A 13,928-nucleotide genomic window follows, 5' to 3' on the forward strand; every position below is an offset into this window, starting at 1 on the left:
ATAATCTATGAAGGCATCAATGATAAGGTGAATAAACAAATAATATCTGTTGTATCTTGTATTAAAAATATTAAATTAAAACTGAAAAGTCAGGAAATATTCCTAGTAAGAATTATGAAAAAGTAAGTTTTAATCTGAGTTAACAAACTGACATAATCCTTGACAGACTGCCTTCAGTGTAAGCAGGATTTAATTAAGGTTACTATTGAACTAGATATTCAAATAACTGAAGACTAAGGAAACATAATAAAGATATACAATCATATTTTCTGGATGAGTAAATCACAATATATTTATTTAGCACTGTCATGTGCAGCTATATTGGAAATGAAGCAAAAAGAAAAATATGCCCCCTGTATATATACTTACCAAAATATGCCCCCATATTTTGAGCCAAGTGGAAAATACTAATAAAAGCTCTATAACAAAAAAAATTAGTACATGTAAAGCCCTACGTTCCACAATCTGTTCACACACCATTGTCAACCTTCATAAATCCACCTAGCAGGGACCCTACCACCCAGTGGTTCAGAAACTGTGGGAAGATGGAAAACAACAGTACTTGTCATTGAACAAAAATGCAGCATCATAAAACAAACCAAGAAAACAAGTCTGTCTAATTAAAATTTTGATATTTTATCATAGATTTTTACATTAATTTTTATTTTTCAAAATACTGCATTAAGAATATTTTATCTTGTTTACTGAGATTTTTGGTACATGCCCTTCAATCTGACACCTCATCTTAATCCCAGCCCTGTTTCCAGATACATTTATAAGTATCACTGAAAAAAGATGACTGAAAAGCTGTAATTATAGATTGAAATAATCTACCTCAACAACAAAAAGTGCATGTTCTATTACACCATAGAATATTAAGCTAATGAGTTCTTATGCCACACTTCCAAATCTAAATCTTAACTTCACAACTTAAACAATGTCACAAGGATGATTACTGCAGCATAGTTTGGAGAATATGTCTCTCAATTTAGAGATTATTGTTAGAAATACTATAGATACATTACAAAGAATTAACTCTATAACCATAAACCTGGCAACATTTCCATAATATAGTAGGTAACTGAGAACAACAATCCAAAATATATCAGTATTATGCTAATATTGTAAAATTAATGATAATAAATCATTCTGATCATACACATATCTATACAACAATGTGTGACATTTTAAAAAGTTATATTTGAAGAGATAAAAAGGAAGCAAAGGTGGAAATAAGCCAAATTTCTAAATGACATTTTAAAATAAATGTCCATACAAACAGAGCATGCATGTTATGATTTCATTTATATAAGTGTAAATGTGTTTGAATATGGTATTGAAGAGATACTTGAAATGGTGGTCACAAAAATGTTAATTGTGATAACATCAACGTTGTGAGATTTAAGGTAAATGTTTTCCAAGTAAATGTTGAATTTTTTCACAATTAATATATATTATTTCTATGACCAAAAATTTTAAATGTTTTGTAAGATCACAGAGCAGCAACTGCATTTGAGCTTCAAAAATGAATTTGAGGTCTTTGTTCAAAATGACAGACTGAGCATGAGCTGTAATTCCCTTAGTATTAAAAAATAAACATTAAATGCATAATTATATACTCTTGAAAAAGGAAAAACATTTTGTGTGTGTGGTTAGGATGCAGAGCTCTTGACACTGGTTGTTCATGGGAAGCTTCTCTCAGAGAAGAATATTTAATGGTAAACAGAAGTATGAGGAGGATCCAGCCATATATTTTTGTGACAAGAATAGTTGGGAAATAACTGTCCAAATAGAAAAAAGCACATGTGCAAAGATCAGAAATCCTGAGGGAGAAAAGAGAAGCTGACCAGAGATTTGGATAGCCAGAGAACAATGAGAAGGCTGGACGTTGGGAAGAATGGGCAGGGCCAGATCTCCCAAGGTACGTGTGGACTTGTTAAGGAGTTTAGTTTTTTGGTCTTTTTTTTTTTAGTTTAGATGTTATTAGAAGAGCAATGGTAAATCAGTAAGCAGATTTAACTGGAGAACCAATGAACTTCAGTTTGTGTTTTGAAAAGAGTATTCCAGCAGCTATGTAAGTACCAGACTGGAAGGCAGAAGTAGTGGACACTGAGAACCTACAAAGGAGGCTATCACAGTACCCAAGTGGGAAGTTATGGTGACTTGCTCAGAGATTGATGTCAGTGTGGAGGGAATGAAGCAGACAAAACCAAGATATATTTTGGAGTTAACCCTGAAAAGACTTACTGATATTCAGGTGTAAAAAGGATACAAAGTATTAAGTATAATGTCTACGTTTGTCACTCCAATGAATCCTCGTCTGATTTATGGAGAGAGAAGGAAATGGAAAAGAAACAGCTTTAGAGTCATTGGGAATGAGGCAGGTGGGCAAAGGAAACTGAGAGTTCTATTTTGGGTATGGTAAGTAGAAGAAGCCAAAAAGATGGCTCAATACATGAATGTAGAGTTCAGAGAAAGGTCATGGTTTATTTGTTTTTGTAATCTCCCAATGGCTAAAAACTAATTTTGTTTCACAAGTTCATAACATTTTACTTGGAAATTTTACCTGTAGAAAGTTATATTTAGGAAATAAAAGTGTGGACATAAATTCATTTATAATAATTTCATCATACATGATAGCAAAGAAATTAGGTGAATGTGCATAAATAATAAACAATACTACAAAGAAAAGTCAGACAGGATTTGATGACTTGTTAGATGGCGCTAAGGGCATTGTTTTATGATAAAGTTAGTATTACAAGCTAGAGCTGAAGAAAAATGTATTATAGAAAGCTCTTTGTACTTTTCCCTTCCTTCTGTTGTTTATACCTATGATAAACAATATATTTACAAATTTTAATACCATATTTCAGAAAAATATAAAAATTTTGTATAAAATTAAAACACAAAAGAGTTTGTTCTTATAAGTAGCATTTGGAAATGAATTTTTATAATACTATTTGCATTAAAATAACTTGAAATATAGAAATACTTCAAAATGACAAAAGTTAATTATCTTATTTTTTTATCCATTCATCCACCCTATCTTTTTGTTTCTTTCTTTCTTTCTTTCTTTTTTGGCAGTACGTGGGCCTCTCACTGTTGCGGCCTCTCGCATTGTGGAGCACAGACTCTAGACGCACAGGCTCAGCGGCCATGGCTCACGGGCCCAGCCGCTCCGCGGCATGTGGGATCTTCCCGGACCGGGGCACGAACCCGTGTCTCCTGCATTGGCAGGCAGGCTCTCAACCACTGTGCCACCAGGGAAGCCCCACCCTGTCTTTTGGTTGGAGCATTTAGTCCATTTACATTTAAAGTAAATGTATAAAGTATATGTATATGTATAGCTGATTTACTTTGTTATAAAGCAGAAAATAACCATTGTAAAGACCATTGTAAAGCAATTATACCCCAATAAAGATGTTAAAAAAAATAAGAATAAATAAAAGGAGGAGACAACTGCAAAAATAATAAAAAGTTAAAAAAATAAAGTAAATGTTGATAGGTATGTAGTTATTTACATTTTGTTACTTGTGTTCTGATTGTTTTTGTAGCTCTTCTCTGTTCCTTTCTGCTTCTCTTTTTATCTTCCCTTGTGATTTGATGATTTTCTTTAGTGTTATGTCTACATTTCTTTATTTTTTGTATATCTGTTATATTTTTTGTTTTGTTTTGTGGTTACCATGAAGGTCATACATAACAACCTGTGTATATAGCTATCTATTTTAAGTTGATAGTGACTTAAATTTGAGTGCATTCTCAAAGCAGCACATTTCTACTGCTCCTCCATCATTTAATGCTTTTGATGTCATATTTTACATCTTTTTATTTTGTGTGACTCAACTATTTTAGGGATAAATGATTTTACTGTGTTTGTCTTTTAACCTTCATGCTTATTTTATAGATGTTTGATCCACTACCTTTACTGTATGTTTGCTTTTATCGTGAGATTTTTTTCTTTCATAAGTTTCTTGTTTCCAGTTATGGCCTTTTCTTTTCCATTTAAAGAAGTCCCTTTAAGGTCAATCCCCCCAGCCTCCACCACCATGACCCCTCTGCCAGCACTCCAGCACCACCTTGGGCCGGCAATCATCTATGGGAGGGAGCAAAGTGGCCAGTGGCTGGATGGGTAGCTGATGGGGCAATGGGGACAGCAGTGGGGCAGCCTGTTGTCCTGCATACTGGAAAGTGACATTTCCATGGGGCCAGCTTGTAGTACCCATGCATTCTAAAGTGAACAGCAAGTTCTGTGTTTATCAGAACACTTCCACTGCTGTACTGAGGGCACATGCATTTTCAGTGGGACTTGAAATTCCTGGAGAACTGCTTTTGGTAAAAGGCTGGCAACAATTTCTTTAATATCCATGTCTTAATTTTTTGTTTTGTTGTGTTTCAGAAAGACATCAAGAAACTATGAACAACTTTGGTAATGAACAGTTTGACTGCCATTTCCTGAATAAAGGCTTTACTGCAAGGACATTCTGGACCAAAACAAATTAATTAAATTTCTTGTTCTGATGATAAAGCTGCCTTCTATGTTGTAGGCCTGGGAGACATTCTAAAGAAATAACTGAGATGGTTAAAAGCTCTTCCTCTGGTCATCCCCTTTTATGCAGTCAAATGCAGTGATAGCAGAACCACAGTGAAGACCTTAGCTTCCATCAGAACAGGATTTGACTGTGCCTGCACGACCGAAATACAATTGGTGCAGAGTCTCAGGGTGCCTCCAGAGACATGTGAATTCTTGTAAACAAGTGTCTCAGATTAAGTATGTTGCCGATAATGGAATCCAGATGATGACTTTTGATAGTGAAGTTGAGTTGATGAAATTTGCCAGGGCACATCCAAAGGCAAAGTTGGTTTTGTGTGTTGCCACTGATGATTCCAAAGCAGTCTGTCACCTCAGTGTGAAATTTGGCACCAGAGTCAAAACTAGCAGGCTTCTTTTGGAATGGGCAAAAGAGCTAAATATTGACGTCATTGGTGTCAGCTTCCACATGGAAAATGTCTGTACCGATCCTGAGACTTTCATGCAGGCCGTCTCTGATGTCTGCTATGTCTTTGACATGGTAGCTGAGGTTTATTTCCACATGTATTTGCTTGATGTTGGTGGTGGCTTTCTCGGATCCGAGAATGTTGTGTTTGAGCTGATTCCTTCAGGCATGCTGGTGGGTGGGGTTGGCTACAAAGTCCAGCCTCAACTACTGCTATTATGCTGGTGGGAGTGACTAGCCCCCAGCCAGCTGTCTACGAGGCCTGGCTGTAACTGCTGCAGCTGTACTGATAATGCAGGGCTGGCCCCTGCATGACTGGCTGCAAGACCTGATGACATCTGTCACAGGAACGCTGGTGTGGGGGGCTGGCCAGGATGGGAGCTACTTTGGAGGGAGACCAGTGCTGGCAGAGGCTGCCCACCAGGTGGAGCAAGCCTGGCTCCCTGGAGCAAGAGCCACTTTGAAGAGGCACTAGTCCTAGGAGGGGCTGGCCAGGGTGGATTGTTTGGATGGGGGAGTCCTCAGGGGAATGCCAGGACCGAGTACATGGTGTTAGGCTGATGAAGAGTGAGAGAAATGGTACCCACCAGCACCAGGCCAGCTAGGCAGAAGGACTGCTTCAAAAAAATGGAGCCTACCAACCTTTTTTCCATGGAGAAAGTTCCACCAGATCCCTGCCCTTCTGGCACACTCCCTAAAATTAGCAAATGAATCTCCTTCTTATATGACCTGGATGTTTTTTCAAGCCGTTGCCTCTGTGCTGGGACTTGGAGCAAGTAAGTTTGTGTATGAGCCCTTCAAATGTAGAGTCTTGGCTTCCCACAACCCTCAGGCTCTCCCAAATATTAGCCCCATATTTTTCAAATGCAGAAGTATGGGAGCTCATCTTCCAGTGCAAGTCTCACCTGGTAGGGAGCTCAACATGGGGCTAGACTCCTTGATCTTCGGGGGACCTCTGCAGGTCCTTAATTGTAGGAAATCTGTCTTGCTAGTCTTCAGGTTGTTCTCAGAGACATATAGTTGTTCTATATGTAGTTGTAGTTTCCATGTGTCCTTGGGATGACGTGAGCTCAGGATCTTCCTACTCCACCATCTTGATCCAGACACCCTAGTATCTCATTTTTTTAAATTCTCTTTTTTATTACTAGTTAGGTTAACCTTTTTTATAATGTATTTATTAGCCCATGCATTTTTAATTGTGAATGTACTTGTGACTCAATGTTGATTTTTCTTTTTTTTTAGACTTTTGATCCCCTTCACTCATTTATACCACCCCCACCTCTTGCCTCCAGCAACCACCAATCTGTGGTCTTTATCTATGAGCTTGGATTTTTATTTTGTTTTATCTTTTTATTCCACTTATAAGATAGACCAGATAGTATTTGTCTTTCTCTGCCTGACTTATTTTACTTAGCACACTATTCTCTTGAAGCCAAAGCATGGAGAAGAGTTCCCTTGTTGTTGTTTGTGTTGGGTGTATATATGGGGTTTTTTCTGACCTATTAAAAATATAAGCACTCACTTTTATTTATAATTACTATTATGCCATTTGTTGGAATAAGGGTATCCTAGTGCAATGCCTTGATCATAGGAGGCTCCAATAGCCAGAAGTAAGTGCATAAGTAATTTGGGAAGCAAAAATACAGAACTAAGAACCAGTGGCCTTGGCACAGCCATGGTGCTTTGAAGAAATGGACCAACCTGCCTTGGGTTACTTGCAGAGGTACTCTTCAGATGTCATTAGAAACTGTTTCCAGGAGAACAACTTCCACACTATGGCAGATGAAAAAGATAGTCACCCAGCATCACAACCTCAAAAGGCATGACAGAAATTTGTCACATACCCAAGAAGAAGGCAGACATAGAAGTGAGAAGTCCTTCAACTACCATCTTACTCCTGCCTCACAAAACCACAAGGACACAAGAGCCACAGCCAAGAGCCCTGCCACCCTCTGCACCATGCTGAGTTTCATCAACTAAGACTGCTTTAATTTCACTTCCTGTAGAGACTAGAAGAATAATTTCTGAATCAGTACATTTTTTTATTTCCCAAGAAAATTTATAGAACTTATATGAGGGTTTTTTTTTTTAATGTACAGCTTTGGGACTAAACTAAAAAATATTCTTCTGCTTCATTTAAATCAACAAAGGCCACTTGTGCTTATAAGATATAGTTTGAAAGATCATGCACTGGAAAGGATTTTGGCAAGTACGGATAAAACCTGATTCTATACTTATTTGGAATTCAGCACTAACCTTTCATAATCTAATGCAAATAAACATCTATTGAAATACAAGTAAAATGATACACTCAGTTTCTACTGTAAAACTTAGAGTTTGGCAGCTCGTTAACTACAAAGGAAAAAAGATTACTAGAAGCTTTTTAAATAATTGAAATAAGTAATGGATGCCATAAGCCTCCTCAAACTGTGTAAAAGATTTATAGTTTGATCCTGCCAAATGATAACTGGCAGTCTATTAATCTGCGTGAAAAATGAGATATGTTATTTTCTGCATAATGTAACTTGCATAACAATGAAAAGTGTTTGCTAAGGAATGCTGCTGCTTTAGTTCTTGTTCACTCTCTTTAACTCCAGAAAGTGTGTTTAATGTAAACCCTTGGATTGATATTATGCTGACAATCTTCACGTAGTACTATGAACTGATTAGACTAAGCACTAGACTCAGAGTAAAAAGTATTTAAATACAGTACCAGAGTATTATTATTTTGCTGTATGACTGCAGACAGCTCTGTCTTTGGACAGACCCCCAAGTCTCCAATTTATCTTGATAATTAACATAACTTGCTATTGAGCATAAACTTCATTGGATAAAAATCAAGCTCTCATTACAGTTCCCCATGATATCTTTGACAGCACCATACAGTGATGGTAATTTTGATATATAATATAATCCATTTTACCAAAAACATTTATTGAGCGTTCCACATGCGTCTAGAGCCATTCTAAGAGCTTTACTCATTTAATCTTCTCATGAACCTAAAGACGAGATCCTACTATGAACCCCTCTTTGGAAAAGATGAAATTGAGCCAGAGAGATGTTATGTAACTTATCCAAGGTCAAAGCTGCTAAAGTGTGGAGTCTATATTTTATGCCGGGCAGTTTGACTCAAGAGAGATCAAACCTAAGGCCAAATGGATAATACTCTAGGCACACTCTGTTTATCTTTTGAGGATCAGACTTCGTCCTAAGCACTTTGCACACAATAACTCATTACATTTAGTAATGAAAATAAAAACAAAAATAAACAAATGGGACCTAATTAAACTTAAAATCTTTTGCACAGCAAAGGAAGCCATAAACAAGATGAAAAGACAACACTCAGAATGGGAGAAAATATTTGTCAGTGAAGCAACAGACAAAGGATTAATCTACAAAATATACAAACAGCTCATGGAGTCCAATATCAATAAAACAACCCAATCAAAAAATGGGCAGAAGACCTAAATAGACATCTCTCCAAGGAGGCACAAGAAAGGATGCTCAACATTACTGATTATTAGAGAAATGCAAATCAAAACTACAATGAGGTATCATCTCACACCAGTCAGAATGGCCATTATCAAAAATCTACAAACAGTAAATGCTGGAGAGGGTGTGGAGTAAAGGGAACCCTCTTGCACTGTTGCGGAGAATGTAAATTGATACAGACACTATGGAGAACAATATGGATGTTCCTTAAAAAACTAAAAATAGAACTACCACATGACCCAGCAATCCAACTACTAGGCATATACTCTGAGAAAACCATAATTCAAAGGACACATGTATCCCAATATTCATTGCAGCACTATTTACAATAGCCAGGACATGGAAACAACCTAAATGTCCATTGACAGATGAACAGATAAAGAAGATGTGGTACCTATATACAATGGAATATTACTCAGCCATAAAAAGGAACAAAATTGGGTCATTTGTAGAGATGTGGTTAGACCTAGAGTCTGTCATACAGAGTGAAGTAAGCCAGAAAGAGGAAAAACAAATATTGTGTATTAACACATATATGTGGAATCTAGAAAAATGGTACAGATGAACCTATTTGCAAGGCAGGAATAGAGACACAGAAGTAGAGAAAGGACATGTGGACAGGGTGGGGGAGGAGAGGGTTGGACAAACTGGGAGATTAAGAATGATATATATACACTACCATACGTAAAATAGGTAGCTAGTGAGAACATGCTATAAAGCACAGGAAGCTTACCTCAGTGTTCTGTGACAATCTAGATGGGTGAGGTAAGGGGGTGGGAAGGAGGTCCAAGAGGAAGGGAGTATATGTATACATATAGCTGACTCACTTCATTGTACAGCAGAAACTAACACAACATTGTAAAGCAATTATACTCCATTAAAGAAAAGTTAAAAAAAAAAAACCTATTACACAGAATTAACCCAATTTCAGAATTTAAAAAACAAAAAAGTATGTGACGTTTAGTAACTTGCTTATAATCATATTATGCAATAATTAGTGAAGCCTGAATTCATCTGCCTGATTCAAAAGCCCATGCTATTGACAAGAAGTGTATGGCCAGCTTCAGTTTACTCCAACTTTATGAGATGTATTAAATAGAGAAATCACAGCTATTTACCCAAGTCAAACTACTTTTTTTCTTTTTTTCTTTTTTTTTGATATCAAAAATCAAATAGACTGCACAGTAAAAGGAAAAATAGACAAATGTGCTAGGAATGAAAATATATCAGTTATACAGACTCCAAAATTACAGCCAAACCCTCAGGGTGTTGAAATCCCTCTGACCTGCCTGAGCTTGTTTAAGAGGAATACTGGCCCTGGGAGTCCATTCAAGCCTCCAGGCAAAGCTCACTATGTATAGGCACTTCAAAAAGGAGACGGAGAAGGACAAGAGAAGAACATATATATATATATATATATATTTTATGTCAGCCAAAGCACTGTCTACTGCATGCTGCAGAATGCAAAAGAAATCAACTGTATCTCTATATGTAGTCAGTTATCAAAGATTCCAGGTAACAGTGCAGCCATAATGTGGGGTACCAATGTAGCTCTTAACTTTGGCCAAGATGGTCACCTTATCACTGTTACTTTTGGCCTGCACTCTACAATTACAGCTGACATCAAGTCACCAATGTGCTAAGGTTTTTCTTCCATGTTGTTTCCCACTAGGTAAGCTCCATATTTATTTTTCTATTTTCAGATTTTTTGGAATGTATATATATGTACACAGAAAAGAATTCTTTTTGCATAAATTATTCAAAGTCAGCCAGACAGACCAATAATAAAAAAGCCGATTAGAAAAGAAATACTATTGTTAATCAACTTTAAAGTTCAGAAATCAAATGGTGCATAACAATTGCTGATAACTCTGCAACATTAACTTGCTTTTTGGAGTGGATTGTTTTTTAAGATAATGTTCATCTGCTGATACATCTGCCATTAAAGCTCATGGATACAGAGGCTTTCTCTAAGCTTTACTATCCAAATAACTCCCCCTATGCAAGGGGTCACAAACTCATTTAGCTCTGTACCTTAGACTTCAAAGTAAGTGATTTTTATCAAATTCTAGATCTTGGACCACTTCATTGTACAGCAGAAACTAACCACTTCCTTCCCCCAAATGCATGTAGAAAATAAGTATATTCTTCCTGTTTTTACTTACTTCCTGACAAGAATTCTAGCAGGGAACTGCGTTTCTGACTCATAATTGCTATAGCAGTATGCTTCTGAATTTTATCTTTAATAGAGAAACAAAAAGAGAATGACAGCACCATGATTTTCTATTCTTTATTCCCATAACAGACTGAAAAAACCCAACCCCGATTAAAATTAAATTTGTCAAAAGGCATTACACAGCAACATTCTTTGAATATATACGCCTGAAAAAAATAATTTCAATAGCAAACCACAAAGACATATCTATGTGTCTGATTTCAAGTGTATTTTATCAGATACATTTAAACTATCATGGGAATAATTATGAAGCAAACAAATTATTAGTTGCAAAACAAGTGGAAACTCTTCAGTTTCATTTGTAAAATAATGGTAATATTATTCACCTTAAAGAGCTATCATGAGGATTAAATGAGACCATGTGTGCAAAGTATTTAACATAGTGCTGGTACACACTGGGCACATAATATGTGTTAAGTATTAATACTGAGTAGGACTGTTACCCACACAATCTCCTTAAGAGTGATTGACACTATGACTTCAAGTATCACTAAATATGAACAGCTTCCATGTGTGTATTTCTAGACTATAAATGTCTCTGAACTTCAGAAAAATATGTAACAACTGTACATCTCTACTTGGATGTTTCTAAAGCTCTATTTCCAGCTCAGTGTGCTGGAAATAGAGCTTTACATTTTCATCAAACCAAACATAATTCACCTCCATTCAAAAATCTGTGAGTTGTCCTAGATTTTCTCTCTTTTACATCACACACCTAATGTTTCCTAGTTCTGTTGATTGAACTTTCTAAATATATTCCATGTCTATATCTCCTTATCCATATTACCACTGCCATTGGTGTAGTTCAAGATCTGATCATTTCTCGCCTGGATTCTTGCCATCCTTTTTAATTGGTTTTTCAGCTTCCATGTGTGCCCCCTTCAGCATATCTTCTACACTGCCACTAAAGCTGCCAAATGTAAATCTGACCATGTTACTCACTGGCAAAATACTTCAGTGACTCCCAATTACCTGCAGAAAAGAGACCAAATTTTTTCATGTCTGGATCTCTTGGAAGACAATAAATATCACCTTCTTACTTTCCAAATTGGAAAGGTAATAAGAAATAAAATAAAAGAATGAGAAATAGGTGACTAAAACACCTCCTTTATTACTGATGAAGCTACGATGAATATATAGTTTATACTTGCAGTCAAGTGTGTCTCTTAACCTTGAATCCTATAATCAGAAAACTTACCCTCCCAGCCCCAGGCAGAGCTAAACTAGAGCAAGTCTTCCCACCCTGGAGAAGGTGCTCCCTGCTGGCAGTACACTTCAAGAGGAAGAATGGTTTACCATAGGAGTTTTACAGTTTCAGGTCTTATGTTTAAGTCTTTAATCCATTTTGAGTTGATTTTTGTGTATGATTTAATGTAAGTATACAATTGCATTCTTTTGGATGTGGATATCCAGTTTTCCCAACACTATATGTTGAAGAGACTATCCTTTGAGTATTCTTGGTTCCCTTGTTGACTGGTGATGTACACCTGAGTTTATTTTGGGGCTGTCTATTCTGTTGCATTGGTCTATATGTCTGTCTTTATGCCAGATATTAGTCTTGGCAATGACTTCTTGGATATGACACCAAAAGCATAGGTAACAAAAAACAAAAAAATAGATTAGTGGGACTGCATCAAATCAAAAAGCTTCTACAAAGCAAAGAATGGTGAACACAATAAAAAGGCAACCTATGGAATGCGAGAAAATATTTGCAAACTATATATCTGAGAAAAGGTTAATGTCCAAAACACACGAGGAGCTCCTCCAACTTAACAGTAAAACAAATAAATGACACAATTTTTAAAAATGGGCAGAGGACTTGAATAGACATTTCTCAAAGAAGATATACAAATGGTCAACAGTCACATGAAAAGATACTCAACATGACTAATCATCAGAGAAATGTAAATCAAAATCACAATGAGATATCACCTCACACTTGTTAGGATGGCTGTTACCAACAAAACAAAACAAAACAAATACAACAACAAAAGAAATGACAAGTGTTGATGAGGACGTAGAGAAATTGTGCACTGTTGGTGGAAATGTAAATGGTGCAGTCACTATGGAAAACAGTATGGAGTTTCCCCAAAAGATTAAAAATAGTAATACCATATGATCCAACAACCCTAATTATGGGTATTTATCCAAAACAAATGAAATAACTGTCTCAAAGAGATATCTGCATTCCCATGTTCCCAGCATTATTCACAGTAGCCAAGATGTGGAAGCAACCTATTATCCATCAATGGGTGAATGAATAAAGAAAATGTAGTATACATATCAAATGAAAATATGTAGTATATATATTAGCTCTGAAAAAAGGAAGAAAATACTACCATATTTGGCAGTATGGATTAATCTCGAGGACATTATGCTAAGTGAAATAAACCGCTCATTGAAGGACATGATACCACTTATATGAGGTATCTAAAATAGTCAAACACATAAAAACAGAGAGTAGAGTGGTGGTTTCTCAGGGCCAAGGGGAGGGGGAAATGGGGAGTTGGTTTTCAATAGGTATAAAATTTCAGTTATGCAAGATAATTAGCTGTTAGATATCTGCTGTATAGCATTGATTCTATAGTTGACAATCCTGTGTTTTGCACTTAAAAGTTGTAAAGAAAATAGATCTTTACCACAGTGAAAAATCTTATGACAGTGAAAAAAAATTAAGTTTAAAAAGAGGAGGAATGGTGAAGATATGCCAATACTTCCATTTAAATATATCTAAATTTACCTCTCAAAGAGGTGGTTCCACACAACCTCCTTAGAGTAGAGTGAGTTAGTAAGCCTGGGTATGTCACCCGGTGGAGCTCCTGTCACTTGGAAGAAAAATCAGGTATGCTCTTCCCTAACAAGGAGTCTGGCAGACCAAGGCCTTTGTGATCTGACCTGTAGCAGCTACTCCTATAGCCTCATCCTCTGACACTCCCTGTCACTCAGTGTAGGTTCTGCTATCAATTTCAAAGTGTGTTTCATAGATTGTTAAAAGGTTATAAACCAGGGCTTCCCTGGTGGCACAGTGGTTGAGAGTCTGCCTGCCAATGCAGGGGACATGGGTTCGTACCCCGGTCTGGGAAGTTCCCACATGCCGTGGAGCGGCTGGGCCTGTGCGCCATGGCCACTGAGCCTGCGTGTCTGGAGCCTGTGCTCCACAACGGGAGAGGCCACAACAGTGAGAGGCCCACGTACCACAAAAAAAA

General features: G+C 36.8%; 1 protein-coding gene and 1 pseudogene across 1 annotated transcript in view; one reads left to right on the top strand and one right to left on the bottom strand.

Annotated features, from left to right (window-relative positions):
* Positions 1–13,928, bottom strand: part of CNBD1 (cyclic nucleotide binding domain containing 1) — a gene marked incomplete at its 3' end in the record, with an annotated part of 326,834 nt that overhangs the window by 83,935 nt on the left and 228,971 nt on the right.
* Positions 4,414–5,228, top strand: LOC112410789 (ornithine decarboxylase pseudogene; annotated as a pseudogene).

The sequence above is a fragment of the Neophocaena asiaeorientalis genome, unplaced genomic scaffold (assembly GCF_003031525.2).
Source record: "Neophocaena asiaeorientalis asiaeorientalis breed wild unplaced genomic scaffold, Neophocaena_asiaeorientalis_V1.1 scaffold74, whole genome shotgun sequence".
NCBI lineage: Eukaryota > Metazoa > Chordata > Mammalia > Artiodactyla > Phocoenidae > Neophocaena > Neophocaena asiaeorientalis.